The sequence below is a fragment of the Marmota monax genome, unplaced genomic scaffold (assembly GCF_021218885.2).
Source record: "Marmota monax isolate L192 unplaced genomic scaffold, Marmota_monax_Labrador192_F-V1.1 WCK01_AAM20220418_F8-fsc00109, whole genome shotgun sequence".
Classification (NCBI taxonomy): domain Eukaryota; kingdom Metazoa; phylum Chordata; class Mammalia; order Rodentia; family Sciuridae; genus Marmota; species Marmota monax.
In genome coordinates, this window is record NW_026695229.1 from 6469487 (window position 1) to 6488252 (window position 18766).

The 18766-nt window shown below is 38.2% G+C and overlaps 1 non-coding gene across 1 annotated transcript; it reads left to right on the forward strand.

Moving 5' to 3' along the window:
• The first annotated feature begins 6556 nt into the window (after window positions 1–6556).
• Window positions 6557–6631, forward strand: LOC124088356 (small nucleolar RNA SNORD28). The gene has a single exon (XR_006850340.1). It is a non-coding gene; the product is annotated as a small nucleolar RNA SNORD28 (small nucleolar RNA).
• Window positions 6632–18766: the final 12135 nt, after the last annotated feature.

The following is an 18766-nucleotide window of genomic DNA, read 5'->3' on the forward strand; positions in this document are numbered from 1 at the left end:
CATGCCATGTCCCTCTTCAAAACCCTCAATTTTCAGATGATGGTAACACTCAAGCTAAATAGCAAAGTCTTTACAATGGCCTTCAAGGCTCCCTATTAATACTCTCACTTTATCTCTTTCTTATCCCCTTACTCTATTCCAATCACACTGGACTCCTTGCAGTTCTATGAGCATGTCACACAGAAGGGTCTAGTCATTTGCTATTCCCTCTGCCTGGAATGCTCCTCCTCCAGTAAATCATATGGTACTTGCTCACTTCCCTCTCTATCCACAGTATTATTACCATATAAAATACTAGTCATTTTCTTGTTTATTGATTTCCTATTTCCCTTTCCTAGAATGGCAACATATGGAATTCTGCTTGTCACTTAGCAGTCCTCAATCCACCTGTTGAATGAATGAATGAATGATACCCACACTCATTAATTATTAGAAAAATGTAAATGAGACAATATGAGAAGTCATCATAGTATCTTCCCTTCTCCATGGGGAACATGTTCAAAGACCCCTAGTAGAAGCCCTAAAATACAGGTAGTACTAAACCCTGTATGTGCTGGGGTTTTTTTCTCCCTATATGTACCTACCTGTGTTAAAGTTTAATTTATAAGTTAAGGAAATAAGAAATTAACAACAATAACTAATAATAAAACAGAATAATTACAATATATGCTATAATGAGAGTTATTTAAAACTTAAAAGTAGTGTATTTCTAGAATTTTCTCTCTAATATTTTTTGGAACATAGGTGATCATGGGTAACTGAGACTGAGGAAAGTGAAAACACAGATAAAGGAGATCTACAGTATATATTAATCATATGCCAAGAATTTAAGTCTGCCAAAACCAAGAGGGACCAGAATGTGAAACAGGAAGTTTTACATACCACCCTTGAGAATATAAATTAATACAAACACTTTAGAGAACAACTTGGTAATGACTAGGAAAGCTGAAGATGCATACAACATTCACCCTGGCAATTGCATTTCTGTGAAAGTATCCTAGACTCTAGGGCTTACAAGAACTCTCTCACAAGTACAAACGGAGATCCCTGCAAGCATATTCACTACCAGTGGCTGGGGTAGTAGTTCAGTGGTAGAGTACTTGCCTAGCATGTGTAAGGCACTGGATTCTATCCTCAGCACCACATATAAATAAAATAAAGGTATTGTGTCCATCTACAACTAAGAATACTTTTTTAATATTTTCCAACTTCACTACCACACTGTTCATAAAAACACATCAACCAGAAACCTAGATTACCTATCATCATATAACCTAATTATAAAATACTACACAATAAATTACTACACAATAGTTAGAATGAATGACCAGTTTACAAATATCAACATGACTGTAGTCTAAAACCATAATGATAAACTAATTTTTGAAAAGTTATAGAATGATATGTATATTACGATATTTCATATTTATATATAATGTGCACATACATACATATATCCATATATTAAAATAATTGGAAACATGGAAAATAAAGCTATCTTGTATGTGGCTACATCCTTTCATAATTATATATATCAGAAGAGTGGTTACCCCTGAGCAGGAAGAAAGGGAGAAAAGGGTTCACAAAAGATTACACAATTGCTTCAGCTATATCCACTTTATTTCTTTAAAAAACAGCTGAGAAAATATCAGGATTGATAGAAGCAAATGATAGGTACATGGGTACTTATACTATTCTCTAAATTCTTCTGCATATTTAAAATATTCATAATTTTAATAAAGTATAAGTATATTCTATGGAAACTTGTTTGATTAAAATTTTATATTTTCCAAACTTCATAACTAAAATGGCCAGGTTCTTCTAATTTAAAAGTGGTGAAGCTGCCACAGCTTTTCTGAAAATTCTGGAATTCCACAGAGGGTTGGCTGTCCAAACACTCACTTTTCTTTCCACCTTAGTTTCCTTTCCAAGACCTCCAAGAGAGACATTTGTATTTAAATATTAATCATCTGTAAACATCATCATAACAAAATGCACTGCCCGAAGCAAGGTCTAAGAAATAGAAATGCAACTCAAAACAGACACAGAAGAACTCACATGAGCTTCTAAAATCACCAGTTGGTACTGACGACTAATTTAAAGGCAGACAGCTGCTCTTTCATTTAGAGACCTGGGTTTCTCAATCACAGCAAGAGAAGGATATCTCTGTGTTCTCAGACATTTTACCAAAACCAGAATGTGCTTATGTGAAGTCAAATCAGTAGAATACTCAAGATGGTTTACAAATTAGGTAATACATTAATAAATCATTATCTATAGCAAAAATGACTTTGGAAGGTAAAAGTTAGGGGATTGTATACAATATGAAAAGCAAATGTTTAGTCAATAAACAGATCAATCAGAAAGTTTAGATTAATTTCAGTGATTTCAATACAGCCAATTTGACCTCATAGACAAGATCATTTTTAAAATCTCAATGAGAACTAATAATACATGAGAACTAATAACTAATTTAAAGACCCAGAGGCATATATTGAACTAACTGGTATAAAGGACAAACTTCTTGATACCATGGTTTCCTTGTTATAACACACTATAGATATTGAATATTTGCCACATACCAATATTTACAAAGTACCTTTAAGAATCCAAGGACAATGACCAGACGCCATGGTGATCACCTGTAATCCCAGTTACTGGGAAGGCTGAAGCAAAAGGATCACAGGTTCAAGGCTAGCCTGGGCAATTTAGTGAGATTATGTCTCAAAATAAATAGGGCTGGGGATGTACTTCAGTACTAGAGTGCCCCTGGGTTCAATCCTCAGTACTGGGGGGGGGGGGGGGGGGGCGGAGATCATTAGTACAAAAGGGCAATGCAAAGCCTGTTGAACATAATCATAGTGAAGATTTCAAATTGTTGCATTAAGCAGCCATAAGCCAAAAAATGATGCCTGCCAACTAGCTCCACAACTCTATTATGCTTGTTATTTGAATAAACTGTTAGTGGCTGTGAGATGTGAATCATAAACAGCTTGCCACGTTTGCATATGATTTTGGATACTTGGTTTCCAAGGGCACTAATCTATACCAGAATGTGCTTTAAAAGGCCATCATCAGTTAGTACTGATTAAATAACTAATTTTCACAATTAGACACTGTTTGGAGGACACACCAAAGACATACTTTTCTACCACAAATGATCTGTCTGCATAAGGGTTGCTATATTCATTCTGAAAAGCATCTGCACAACTGAAAGTCACAAGCTCTCACCATTACCACCTTATATTAGCATAAACATTCTTGCAATTGTCCACAAGAAAGTTGGAATTCCCTAAGGCTTTATTTTAGCACTGAAGCAACATCTAGGTCTTGGGAAAACTCTGAACAGGGTGAGTTAGGAAAGCTACAATTATATCTTGACTGCCTTCATCAAATTACAGGAGTAGGAGGTAAAGACACTAATTGAGACACTCATAAAAGAATGCACTATTAAGGATGACACCTACTCTGATACATGAGGATCAAATACAGAAAAGTCACATGTACTCCTTACTTGGTAAATTTTCCAGAGCAGAGGAACAAGGAACGCATAGTTCATATCTCCTAGAGAGCAGATGTTCATGCATCTTTCTGACTGTAACCAATGCAGTTACTCTGATTTAATTAAAAGTTCTTATTCACTTTATTAATTAGAGTTAATTATATCTGTTTAAAGTGGACCGTGGAATTTGCAAATCCAACCTGTTATTTGTTTTTTTTTTTAAAGTGAAGACATTTTTCTCTAAGTACTAATTAGCATGGGTGTGTTTTATATTTGTTCCTAATACAGTTTCCAGTCTTGAAAGATTACATAGATTTCCACAGACACAACCACTGTTGCATGGCCACAAAAATGCAAATGTTAAATAATTGTGTTGGAGAATTTTGATTCAATATGTCCTATATAGAATTTTATTTTGAATGCTGCTAACATCCCAATGTCTAACTAGCATATTATAAATACTATCATTTCAGAATTATAGCTATCGTAGAGGTTATAGCCATAGGCATCTGAGAGAGAGAAACTAGGGAGGAGGTAGAGAATTCTTGGGCTTGATTAATTAGCCTTACTTTTCAAATATACAAATGGCAGGGCTTGGGACTATGTTAGGTATATTTTTGGTTTGTCCTTATGATTTTGCATCTAGTATATCTATATTAAGAATATATTTATATAAGCAAGTTTAATATAACGTTATAAGTACTTTAATTTCTACCTCTTTAATGTTTCTCACTAAAATATTAAGACATGAAGTTCAAGGACACTTATGGTAGTAAAACAAAAATCATAACTGTGCCAGCAAATCTGGAATGCTCTATGACTTTGATGGATCTTATCCAAATTAGGCTTTAAACATTGAGCACCATCTAGTGGCAAGTTAATTTTATGCTGGAGAAAAAATATGGATTATAATAAGTAATGTAAAACCTCAAATCAGTAATAACATTACAATATGAGTATAGATCAACACTTTTGACATTTATTGCATTGAGTAATGAGATATTGAGTATCCATTATTCTATGCTCTCCAAATTTATGTATGAAATTTTCCACAATAAAAGAAGGAAAAAAGAAGTCTCGGAAAAGCAGCCTGATTTGTCTTACAGAAAAATCTTCACACCCATATCCTAACTTATTCTAGCCTAAGGTTTCCAAAATAACTTCTGATAACATCACAAAAAGAATCTGGCCCAGTAGCTCTCATCAGCTTTATAAAAATGTAAAAATATCTCTATACATTGGAGGGGGAAAGACCTAAATTTACAGTTTAATGCTCAATGCTCACACAGAACTTGCAGCATTTTATTACAACAGTACCATTTAAAGGGGGAGGGGCTGTAAGAACCACGACTGACCTCTATAATGAAAGCTACAGAACACTAAAGAAAGAAATTGAAGACCTCAGAAAATGGAAAAATTTCCCATGTTCCTGGATAGGCAGAATTAATATTATCAAATTGGCCATACTGCCAAAAGTGTTACACAGATCCCAATGATGTTCTTCATAGAAACAGAAAAAGCAATCATAAAATTAAATTTGGAAAAATAAGAGGCCCAGAATAGCCAAAGCAATCTTTAGTGAGAAAAGTGATGCAGGAGGCATCACAATACCAGACTTTAAATTATACTACAGAGCGACAGTAACAAAAACGGACTGGTATTGGCACCAAAACAGAATTGAAGACCAATGGAACAGAATAGAATGCACAGACACATCCATATAAATACAGTTATCTCATCCTAGACAAAAGCACCAAAAACACACATTGGAGAAAAGATAGCCTCTTCAACAAATGGTGCTGGGGAAACTGAAAATCCATATGTAATAGAATGAAATTGAACTCTTCTCTCTCACTCTGCACAAAATTCAACTCTAAGTGGATCAAGGACCTAGGCATTAGACCAGAGACCCTGTGCTTACTAAAAGAAAAAGTAGACCCTGCTCTCTATCATGTCGGCTTAGGAACGAACTCCCTCAATAAGATTACTAAAGCATAAGAAGTAAAATCAAGAATCAATAAATGGAATTGCACCAAACTGAACAGCTTCTTCACAGCAAAGGAAACAATCAAGAGTGTGAACAGAGATCCTACAGAATGGGAAAAATCTTTACCAACTGTATCTCAGATAGAGCATTAATCTCAAGGTTATACAAAGAACTCAAAAAGCTTAACACCAGAAAAATAAATAACCCCATCAATAAATGGGCAAAGGAACTGAGCAAACACTTCACAGAAGAAGAAATATGAATGGTCAAAATATATATGAAAAAATGTTCAACACTCTAGCAATTAGAGAAATGCAAATTAAAACTACACTAAGATTTCATCTTACTCCAGTCAGAATGACAATTATATAATTTAGTCAATATCATCCCCCAGTTTAAAAAAATTAAAGAAACAATAAATGAATCATAAGATAGTCTCATTAGTCAACTTTTGAAAAATTATATTCTTTGTGGATTACACAATCAGTTGGATCATGTGAATTTTCAAGGGCAAGTCACTTTCTGTATGTGTCCCAGCTAGAACTTTTCCTACTAATCAATCAAATTCATAAGTGCAACATCCAAGACCAAAACAGATTAATGAGCAAAGAACACATGTATATGCTCATAAATTAGATGAAAGTGTAAAAAGAAAAATCTTGAATGGAATATCTACTGGGTAAAAACAGGGTAGGTTTTTTTTCTTCCTTTCTTTTTCTATTGAAGTGTTACACAAAGAAAAATGTACAAAACATAAATGTTCAGCTCAATAAATTGGAGCTGGGCACAGTGGTATGAGCCTTGTAGTTGCAGCTCTTGAAATGCTCAAGCAGGAGGATCACTGGAGCCCAGGAATACAAGATTAGCCTGGGGGTGCTGGGGTTGTGGCTCAGTGGTAGAGTGCTTGCCTAGCATGCATGAGGCACTGGGTTCGATCCTCAGCACCACATAAATGTAAAATAAAGATATTGTGTCCACCTAAAACTTAAGAGTAAATATTTAAAAAAAAAAAAGATTAGCCTGGGCAACACAGCAAGACCTCATCTCAAAATAATAATAATAAAATTTTCAAATGATTTGAATTGATGAGCTGATGCTCTGTAAGGTATAATAATTAATAGCATGTAAGAGTTCTGATGAAAAAATAACAATTATAATAAAATAAACTATAACAAAGCAAGCACCCATGTAACCAGAAGGGAGATCTAGAAGTAGAGCACAGCCAAGTACCCTAGCAGATTATTCCCTCTCTCCCCAATTAACTCCTCTTTCTCCTTATCAAGCATAAATATCATCTTGATTTTCAATATTTAAGTTTAATAGCATGTAAATTTGAAGCCTGTTCATGTGAGATTACATAGTATTCTTTGTGTTAGGGCTTATATTGTAAATGGACCTTTATTTTATTTATATGTGGTGCTGAGAATCGAACCCAGGGCCTCACACATGCTAGACAAGTGCTCTACTACTGAGCCACAACCCCAGCCCCCATGTTGGGGTTATTTTGTTCAAGATTATGTTTCTGAAATTCATCCAGGCTGTGTGTGAGCTAAGTTTGTTCATTTTCACTATAATATAGTAGTCCAAGGTAAAAACATAGCACAATTTACTTATTTACTATACTGTTGATGGAAATTCATCCATTTTCTCTGACTTGGAACTAATATAAATCACACTACTACAAGTTTTCCTACACCTATGACTCTGTTGCACACATGCATGCCATTTCTGAGGGGAGGAGGACAAGGTCACAGAGTAGGTATATATTCAGTTTCTATACTGCCATCCAATTTACCAAAGAGGTTCTGCTCATGTATACCATGTACACCCATACCAACCATGTAATGAAAATTCCCCTGCTCCATATTCCAGCAAACCCTCTGTACTATGTTAATCCTTCCAATTTTAGTACTCTGATGGATATTCAGTGGTTGTGTGGTTTTGATTTGTATTTCTCTAATGACTTACAGTCTTGAGCACCTGAAGTATCTGTTAACCATTTTTCTATTGCTTTGTTATTTTCCTTCTGATTCTTAGTCCTTCCTAAAATCCTGTATATAAACCTTTTGTCACAGTGTTGCAAATGCCACTCTTTGGCTTGCCTTTCATTTTCTTTAAGGTGATTTTTGATGAATAGAAGATCTCAATTTTAATAAATTCAAGTGAATTTATTTTTTTTCATGGCTAATGCTTTTTGTGTTTATATAAGAAAACTTTTCTTACTGCAAATTCATATAGATATTCTCCTGTGTGATCTCCCAAAATATTTATTGTTTTGCCTTTCACAGATAGATCCACAATTCCTCAGGAATTGAATTCGGGTGTGGTATAAGATAGAAGTTCTGATTTACTCTCTTATGTATGAATATACATGATGTTCCAGCACCATTTACTGAAATATCATATGCCTACTGTTCTGCATGCTGCCTATAGCATATATCAATTATCTGTAAAAGTATAGGACTGTATCTATACTCCTCATTCTGTTCTACTGATCTACTGAAAATGAATGTTGTATATCTTTGCACCAATACAATACTGTCTTTGTGTGGGCTCTCTCTCGTCCAGCGAGGAGGTCCATGGAACAGGGTAGAGGAGAGTGTGGCTGCGGAGTCACTAATCAAGACCTCTGGAGACCAAGCAGGAAGCAGGTCTGATTTTATTGCGCAGTTACTATATATATATATATATATATATACACACACACACACACACACACACACACACACACTCAGGCAGTAGCTAAGCAGATTACAGGCAGCCACCAATGCAATTTCTGCTAACTGCCCTTACTGCGACCAATCCACCAATCGAGGAGTGGGCCGTGGAGCAAGCACAAAGGACTGCAACACATGGCCTCATGCCCAGGGCTATGTCTACGGGGTAAGTGGCCTGCACTCATATGCCTAACACAAGGGGAATGGCCTGCCACTCAGACGCCTTTAACGTATGCCATGTATGCAGTACTCCATGCACTTGTCTCCACATGTCTTTATTAATCTAGCTTTATTTTAAAAATTTTGATATTTGACAAAACAAATTATTCTACATTACCCTTCAAGAGCGTCTTGGTTCTTCTTAGCATTTTGAATTTTCATATAAATTAATCTTATAATGATGGCAACAACCCTAACTAAATTGTCTAACCCATTTAAAAAACATTAACAATACAGGCCTAGCAAGAGTACATTACTTGCCTGAGGTCATAAGACCAGGGCTTGGATCTGAAGAGAGTCACTGTACAAGGTGCCTTTTTTTCACTACACATCTTCCCTGCTTAACTCATATCTGTGAAAAGGTTAGGACTAAAAACAAAAATAGAGAAAATAAAAACAGCAATGAAATATTATTTTAATACCCATTCAACTTATTATGAGTAATTCTTAAGATAATTAGTATTGCTGATTGTCTTAATCTACCTTATGCTAGCTATAACAGAATACTTGAAACCAGGTAATTTATAAAGAACAGTGGTTTATTTCTCACAGTATTGGAGGCCAGGAAGTATAAGATTGAGGGGCCCACATCTAGTAAAAGCTGCATCACCCCATGTCTAAAGGCGGAAGGGTAATAAAACATGAGAGAGAGAAGAGAGGATCAAACTTGCTTCTATAACAAACTCTCACCATAAAAAAATTCATTCTCCTGATGAGAGCAGAACCCTATCAACCTAATTGCCTCTTAAATGTCCCAACTCTCAGTACTGTTGGATTAAGTTTCAGTACATGAACTTAGGTAGACACGTTTAAAAAATAGCACCATTGATGGCAAATTTATCATGAATTAGTACTAAGTACCAGTAAAATTGAAAATTATTACAATCCTTTTTGAGTTCTAGAAATTAACAGTAACTACTAGTAAAGATACAAGAGAACTTAGTGTCCTAAAGGATTTAGTTACTGCCTGCTTAAAAATCCAAGTGTTATAAAATGTGGGTCATGTCTCCTTCTATACTGGAGCTATTAAGTTGATGAAATGGATAGGCTTTGAAAGGTGATGATACTTGCTAAATATCTGGGCTTGAGCAAAAGATGCTTATAAAAGGGAACTTTAACTACTAGGCAGTGTGGTAAGTGCTTAACATAATTTATCTAATTTTATCCTCACAATTTCAGCAGGTATTGCTGACCTAAGTTATGAATTTAAAAAGTAGGATTGGGAAAAACTAAGTCTCTTACCCAGGGTCAGAAAGTACTAGATATCAGATCTATTTTTTAAAATTTATTTTAATTAGTTATAGATGACAATATATTGCATTTATGCACTTTGATATATCATATATAGGTGGGATATAATTTCTCACTTTTCTGAGTGTACATATTATAAAATCACATTGGTCATGCAGTCACATAAATACATAAAGCAATAATGTCTGTTTTGTTCTACTTCTACATCCTTCCTCCCTCTCCTCCCTTCAGCTGAACTTTCTTGGAAAATAATAGAGGCCTGTAGTTTCTATAATAAGTCCCTTCCCAGTAGAGGATAGGGGCAATCAGGCATAACGAGGAAAGACTGAGTAATCGTTCCCTTTCCCAAATCAGTTATCAGGGCTCTAGTCCATGGATAGGATTTTGTTTTCCTGGTAGCCCCCTGAGTAGCAGTCTTTTTGTTGGATACCGGCCCCTCTGTTTCTGAAATGGGGGACCCAACATGGCGGCCGGCGAGGAAGCAGCACTTTCAGTATCTCCACATTAACGGGATCAGAAAGACCCATTAATACGCCTGGATTCTACCTGCTGAGGAACTTCTAGCAAAATTCCGCTGAAAGGAGACCTGCCGGGAATTAGTAAGTTTATTAGAGGTGACAGTTTGTCCCAGACGGGTGAATCTCGGCCACGTGGTGCAGAGATCCAGTCCCGCCGGCCGCCGCCTGCCCGGCTCTGCCCGGCTCTGCCCGGCTCTCCCCGGCGGCCCGGCGCAGCGAGAAGGGTCCACGCCTGGCCCGGCAAACGGCCCCCACCCTCCCGGCTCTGCGAATGGCCCCGCCCACACGGCGAACGGCCCCACCCTCACAGCAAACGGCCCCCGCCCGCCCGGCTCAGGAGGCGACCTGAAGGGACTCTAACCAAGCCTTTATGAAATAGCGAACTGGGAACTAAAACCACAGATTGAGTCAGACCAGAGAAAAGCCAGTCCCACCCCTCCCTTTGGACACTCCGGCAAGGAGCCAGGGGCCTGCCATAGCAGAGAGGGGAAGTCACCAAAGTTCTGCCAATGAGATTCCTTCCCAGCAAAATCTACTTTAGCAGGTGTGTGACTCCCACCCACATCAGATATAAACAACCGGGAAACTTCAAAAATCTCTCCGTGGGCATGACCGTAAGGGCCAAGGGACTCCCGAACCCCAACTCCCCCTACTGCCAGTGACGTGGGCATGACTGTAGGGGCGGAGGGAAGCAGAGAAGACTCCCCACCCCCAACTCCCCCAACCGCCAACGGAGAGGGCGTGACGGTAGGGGCGGAGGGAAACAGGGGACACTCCAGACCCCCAACTCCTCCTACCGCCAGCGGAGTGGTCATGATTGTAGGGGCTGAGGGAAGCAGAGGGGATCCTCGACCCCCAACTCCCATTACCACCAATGGCGACACCAAAGGTCTTAGCAGCCAGCTTCCGAGGGCGTGCCCACCAAAGGGGTCCGGAAAAATTAAACTATTGACTCCCAGACCACAGCTCCACAGCACTGGGGCTTAGATGAATGACAGAGAGAGTGCTCATTCATTAGGGAAATAGGGCACGCGGTGGGGCTGAAAGTCTAACCAGATCCTTGGGGAACCGCCTCCGGTGAGCAGGACCTGGCTGGCTGGCAGGAGGAAGGGGAGGAGGAGCCGTAGAAGTGAAATGGCTCTGGACCAACAGGATTGAGAGACTCCCAGGAGCCGCCTTACAGGGATTGCTGTTGACACATTGAGGGCAAAACTCAGATCAGAGGGCACAGCTCTGCCTACGGGAAGAGAAGAAAATGGACCTCTAAGACCTAATTTTATTTCTTATTTTATTTTATTTTATTTTTTCTCTCCCCTTTTCCCTCTTTCTTTCCCCTTTCAAATTATATTGTTCTTTCCATTCTCCTCTATGCTATCTATCTCCCTCTTCTTCTTTCTTTTCAAGAGCACCTTCCTTCCCCTTCCCCCCAACTTTCATCCCAAGCATTACGTCCTCCATTACGTGTAATTGTCTAAATGCAAATAGGTGAATGTTTCAAGGCCGCCTATAGGGCTCCTAAATACCTAGCTACTACCAACACCCTGATCCAATCGACGGTTAGTATCCCCCTTCAGTAGAGCAACCTTCTAAAGTAGCCAAGAAATACTAACCCTTATACCTTCATAGCACCTAACCTAAAGTCCTAAGAACAAACAACAAATCACTATATGCATACAGAATCCGGAAGCCCTTTATAAATTGAATGAATCAGCTCTAAAGTACAATAAAGCCCAACATCTCTAGGCATAATCTCCCACCACAAAGGAGAGACAACAGAGATATACAAAGCCAAAACAAATATATAGGAGAAAGCAGTTACAAAGCAGTCAAACAGAGCTGAAAAGTAACGTGAACAACATGAAAAAACAAGGGAAAAAAGGATTACAGATAATGCAGGACAACTTAAATCTACAGGAGGACCTAGAAGCATCAGAAACATGGACAGGGAAAGAAATCAAGGCATACCTAACTCTGATGGAACGGAATATTAGAGAAGACATGAGACAGCAAGTCCAAGCATTGAAAGTATATTTTGAAAACGAACTAAACAAACAAATTCAAACTGCAAAGAATGAGCTTTACCAGGAGATAGAGATCTTAAAAAAAAAAACCAAACAGTAATCCTAGAAATGCAAGAAACCATAAACCAGATTAAAAACTCAAACGAGAATATTACAAATAGACTAGATCAAATAGAAGTCAGAACATCAGATAATGAAGACAAAGTCTATCAACTTAAAAAGAATATAGTCAACACAGAAAAGATGCTTAAATCTCACGAGCAATCTATCCAAGAGATATGGGATCTCATCAAAAAACCAAATTTGAGAGTTATTGGGATAGAAGAAGGCACAGAGGTTCAAACCAAAGGAATGGACAACCTATTAAAGGAAATAATCCTAGAAAACTTCCCAGAGATGAAAGATGTAATGGATTGCCAAATCCTGGAAACCTACAGGACCCCAAACATCCAAAACTGTAGTAGACCAACTCCAAGACATATAATTATGAAGATAGCCAACATACAGAACAAGGAGCAAATATTAAAAGCTACGAGAGAAAAGAGGCAGATTACATTCAGGGGTAAACCAATTAGGTTAACGACTGATTTTTCATCACAGACTTTGAAAGCGAGAAGATCCTGGAACAATGTATTTCAAACGCTGAAAAATAATGGATTCCAACCAAGAATACTGTATCCAGCAAAATTAAGCTTCAGATTTGACAACAAAATTAAAATCTTTCACGATAAACAAAAGCTAAAAGAATTTGCAGCCAGAAAACCAGCACTGCAAAGCATTTTGGGCAAAATTCTACAAGAAGAGGAATGGAAAAATAGTGCCCAAAACTAACAGCGGGAGGTATCTCAGTAAAGGGGGAGGAAAATAACCAAAAAGTAAAAACTAGCCAAACTAAAATAAATAAATAAATAAACATGACTGGAAGTACAAATCATATTTCAATTGTAACCTTAAATGTTAATGGACTAAACTCACCAATCAAGAGACACAAGCTAGTAACCTGGATCAAAAAAACAATATGCTGCCTTCAGGAGACTCATATAATAGGAAAAGACATACACAGGCTGAAGGTAAAAGGTTGGGAAAAATCATACCACTCACATGGCCCTTGGAAGCAAGCAGGAGTGGCCATACTCATATCGAATAAAATCAACTTCAAACCTAAGTCAACCAAAAGGGATAAAGAAGGACACTATATCCTGTTAAAAGGAACCATCCACCAATAAGACATAACAATTATCAATTTGTATGCACCAAACAATGGTGCGGTAATGTTCATAAAACAAACTCTCCTCAAGTTCAAGAGTCAAATAGACCACAACACAATAATTATGGGTGACTTCAACACACCGCTCTCGCCATTAGACAGATCCTCCAGACAAAAGCTGAATAAAGAAACTATAGAACTCAATAACACAATCAATAACCTAGACTTAACTGACATATATAGAATATATCAACCATTACCAAGTGGATACAAGTTCTTCTCAGCAGCACATGGATCTTACTCAAAGATAGATCATATATTATGCCATAGGGCAACTCTTAGTAAATAAAAAGGTGTGGAGATAATATCATGCACCATATCTGATCATAATGGAATGAAACTGGAAATCAATGATAAAAGAAGGAAGGAAAAATCCTGCATCACATGGAAAATAAACAATATGTTACTGAATGATCAATGGGTTACAGAAGACATAAAGGAGGAAATCAAAAAATTCTTAGAGATAAACGACAATTCAGACACAACATACCGGAATCTATGGGACACAATGAAAGCAGTTTTAAGAGGGAAATTCATTTCCTGGAGTTCATTCCTCAAAAAAAGAAAAAACCAACAAATAAATGAACTCACACTACATCTCAAAACCCTAGAAAAGGAAGAGCAAAACAACAGCAAATATAGCAGAAGACAAGAAATAATTAAAATCAGAGCAGAAATCAACGAAATTGAAACAAAAAAAAAAACCATTGAAAAAATTGATAAAACTAAAAGTTGGTTCTTTGAAAAAATAAATAAGATTGACAGACCCTTAGCCATGCTAACAAAGAGAAGAAGAGCGAAAACTCAAATTACTAACATACGGGATGAAAAAGGTAATATCACAACAGACACTACAGAAATACAGAAGATAATTAGAAAGTATTTTGAAACCCTATATTCTAATAAAATAGAAGACAGTGAAGATATCGATAAATTTCTTAAGTCATATGATCTTCCCAGATTGAGTCAGGAAGACACACACAATTTAAACAGACCAATAACAAAGGAAGAAATAGAAGAAGCCATCAAAAGACTACCAACCAAGAAAAGCCCTGGACCGGATGGGTATACAGCAGAGTTTTACAAAACCTTCAAAGAAGAATTAATACCAATACTTTTCAAGCTATTTCAAGAAATAGAAAAAGAAGGAGCTCTTCCAAATTCATTCTATGAGGCCAACATCGCCCTGATCCCAAAATCAGACAAAGACACTTCAAAGAAAGAAAGCTACAGACCAATATCTCTAATGAACATAGATGCAAAAATTCTCAATAAAATCCTGGTGAATCGAATACAAAAGCATATCAAAAAAGTTGTGCACCATGATCAAGTAGGATTCATCCCTGGGATACAAGGTTGGTTCAATATACGGAAATCAATAAATGTTATTCACCACATCAATAGACTTAAAGATAAGAACCATATGATCATCTCGATAGATGCAGAAAAAGCATTCGACAAAGTACAGCATCCCTTTATGTTCAAAACACTAGAAAAACTAGGGATAACAGGAACTTACCTTAACATTGTAAAAGCTATATATGCTAAGCCTCAGGCTAGCATTATTCTAAATGGAGAAAAACTGAAGGCATTCCCGCTAAAATCTAGAACAAGACAGGGATGCCCTCTCTCACCACTTCTATTTAATTTAGTCCTTGAAATACTAGCCAGAGCAATTAGACAGACAAAAGAAATTAAAGGCATAAAAATAGGAAAAGAAGAACTTAAAATATCACTATTTGATCATAGCAGCACAATTCACAATAGCTAGACTCTGGAATCAACCTAGATGCCCTTCAATAGATGAATGGATAAAAAAATGTGGCATTTATACACAATGGAGTATTATGCAGCACTAAAAATGACAAAATCATAGAATTTGCATGGAAATGGATGGCACTAGAGCAGATTATGCTGAGTGAAGCTAGCCAATCCCTAAAAAACAAATACTATATGTCTTCTTTGATATAATGAGAGCAACTAAGAACAAAGCAGGGAGGAAGAGCAGGAAGAAAAGATTAACATTAAACAGAGACGAGTGGGGGGAGAGAAAGGGAGAGAGAAGGGAAACTGTATGGAAATGGAAGGAGACCCTCATTGTTACACAAAATTACATATAAGAGTTTGTGAGGGGAAAGGGGAAAAAAAGAAAACAAGGGAGAGAATTGAATAACAGCAGATGGGGTAGAGAGGGAAGATGAGAGGGAAGGGGAGGGGGGATAGTAGGGGATAGGAAAGGTAGCAGAATACAACAGTCACTAATATGGCATTATGTAAAAATGTGGATGTGTAACCGGTATGATTCGGCAACTTGTATTTGGGGTAAAAATGGGAGTTCATAATCCACTTGAATCAAATGTATGAAAGATGATATGTCATGAGCTTTGTAATGTTTTGAACAACCAATAAAAAAAAAACTGAAATGGCTGCTCCATTGTCCACCAGGAAATGGACAGGCTTGCCCCAACAACTGAAGTTACCCTTGGCTCCTGGGGGCTTATTTGGATGGAGCCAGGGGATTGTCAGTCATCAGCATTTTCCAAGTTGAGGACAGTGGGAGACCTCTATCTCTGGTTTAGGCACTCGTTTTTCCAGTGTCTGTTCTCCTTACATTATGCACATTGGTCCCTGGACAGTGGGGTCTTCAGGCCCTGTTTACCAGTTGGGTTCTTTGGCTTGAAAGGAACCCTATACTTGGTGGTCTGAGGTTCAGATATAGCAGCCACCATGAGTTTTGCCATTTTTTTAGCCTGTTTTTCCTCAGGAGTACCTCTGTTGTTGAAAACCTTCTAGGCAATCTCCACCAGTTCTGACAGCAGCTTCCCTTCAAATCCTGTCTCTGTAATTTCCTTTTAATATCTGGGGCTGACTGGGTGACAAAAGCTATATTAAGAGCCCTTCTGTTCTCTGGAGCCGCTGGGTCTATCACTGTATAAACACAATGTGCCTCAAGGAGTAGGAAAGTAGCCGGGGAATCATCAGGTCTTTGAACTGTGTCACTTATCTTTGACAAATGAGTATGTTTCTTGGCGGCTGTTCTTAACCCTCTCAGTAGAGTCTGGTAATACTGATTGAGTGCCCCCTTACCTGCATCAGAATTAGGGTCCCAATCAAAGTGGATTGAAGGGAAAACAAATTCTACCTGAACTGGATCATCAGAGGGTTGGCCATCAGTGCCAAGGACAGTTTTCCAGGCCTCCTTCCTGATCTGTTCATGTTCCTCTGAAGTGAAAAGGGTCTGGAGAAGTTGCTGACAGTCATCCCAGATTGGGTAACAGAAAACAGACTCCAAGAGGGAAATGAGACCTTGGAGTTTCTCAGAGAACAAGGGGTTCTGGTTCTTCCAGTTATAAAGATCACTAGTGGAAAAGGGAACACAGACCATAAAGGGGCTCCGCTCTGTGTCCCCTGGGGAGCCAGGAGCCTGTCGGAGAGGAAGGAGTGGAACTGGGGACATAGAGGAATCAGGAACAGGGATGGGGGGTAATAGCTGGAACCACTTCTGGTGTAGGGGGCACTCATAGGAGCAGATTGGTCAGTTTCAGGCAAGGGAGGAGAAACAGGAGCTGATGGTGGGGATGAAGCAGATGAGTAAGGAGAGAAAGGTCCTGATCTTCGGGAATCTCTGGCAGAAACTGTGGTTTCCTTGGGAGAGGGTTTTGTTAGTAATATACTCTTGGTTTTATTTTTGCTTTTATCTTGGAGACATGAATGTTACCATTTTGGATCATCCAAAAGAATATTAACCCAAACCTGAATATAAGACACCTGATCTGGATGGCCAAGCCGCCCCCAAATAACCTTTTGAACACAAGTTCAAAAGTCGGTGGTCCCCTCTGGAGGCCATTCCAATTCACAAAACATTTTAAGAGAACATGTATCACATGAGACTCCATAGTCAGCAGTTTTCTTCTGGAAGTGAGACAAAAAACATTCAAGGATGTGTACAAGACGAGCAGGAAGGGGCTGGGGATGTGGCTCAAGTGGTAGCGCGCTCTCCTGGCATGCGTGAGGCCCGGGTTTGATCCTCAGCACCACATACAAACAAAGATGTTGTGTCCACCAAAAACTATATCTGTCATTAAATAGTCATCATTTAAAAAAAAAAAAAAAAAAAAGACGAGCAGGAAGAGAACTGACTCTGACCCAAGATGAAACAAAGACTAACAATAAAACACACAACAGGTAAGGCACCACAGACACACTAACTGACAAAAAATCAGAAGTAAACTGGTGGGCTGGTAGGCAACATCTCACCACAGCCCTGGACTCAGGAAGTAATGCTGCGTTCAGCTTTCCCTGAGTCTCCCAACATGGATCCACTCAGATCAGACTTACCTTCCCCGGGAAGAATAAACTACTCTCAGGAAAGCAATTTTCAGGTTGGCAAGAGCCAATGGAGAGAACCTAGGGCTGAGGAACGTCTCTCAGAGGCTTTCCCCTAAGTTGTCTCCAGCTCACCATATCTCCTGGGTGTCACTGAGCGAACTTCTGGCTTTGAGGAAAAGTAGATCTTGTTGGGGCCTCCAAATATTATGGAGCGACCGCTCAGAAAATACTCTTTAAGTCTAAATTTAAAGCAAATTTGAGTCTTTATTATCTGGCCAGACTGTGCCTCACAGAATCCAAGTGACCCTATGGAAGAATATCCTCAAACTATCTGTGGCCAGAGTATTTAAGGAAGAAAACCAAAACCTATACAATCTGCAAGTCGCAAGCAAGCAGGATACAGGGGCTGAGAAAGCAGTTAGCAGAGCAAAAACAGACAACATCCAGGGTTCAAGAACATTCGCAGGGGGCACTTGCCTCATACATGTGAGGCACTGGGTTCGATCCACAGCACCATATAAAAAATAAATAAATAAAGATATCATGTCCATCTACAACTAAAAAATATTTTTTAAAAAAGAACATTCATGGGTCTACATCCTGGGTTCAATTATAGAAAAACCAAAAAAATTTTAATAGCTTATATGACAAGTTCAGAGAGGGGTTATAAAAATGGAGTCACTACGACTTATTGATTTAACATTTTCTATATCTATGTTAACCTATTAGTCTATATTTTTTTTAATTTTTATTGTTGGTTGTTCAAAACATTACATAGTTCTTGATATATCATATTTCACACTTTGATTCAAGTGGGTTATGAACTCCCATTTTTACCCCGTATACAGATTGCAGAATCACATCAGTTACACATCCATTGATTTACATATTGCCATACTAGTGTCTGTTGTATTCTGCTGCCTTTCCTATCCTCTACTATCCCCCCTCCCCTCCC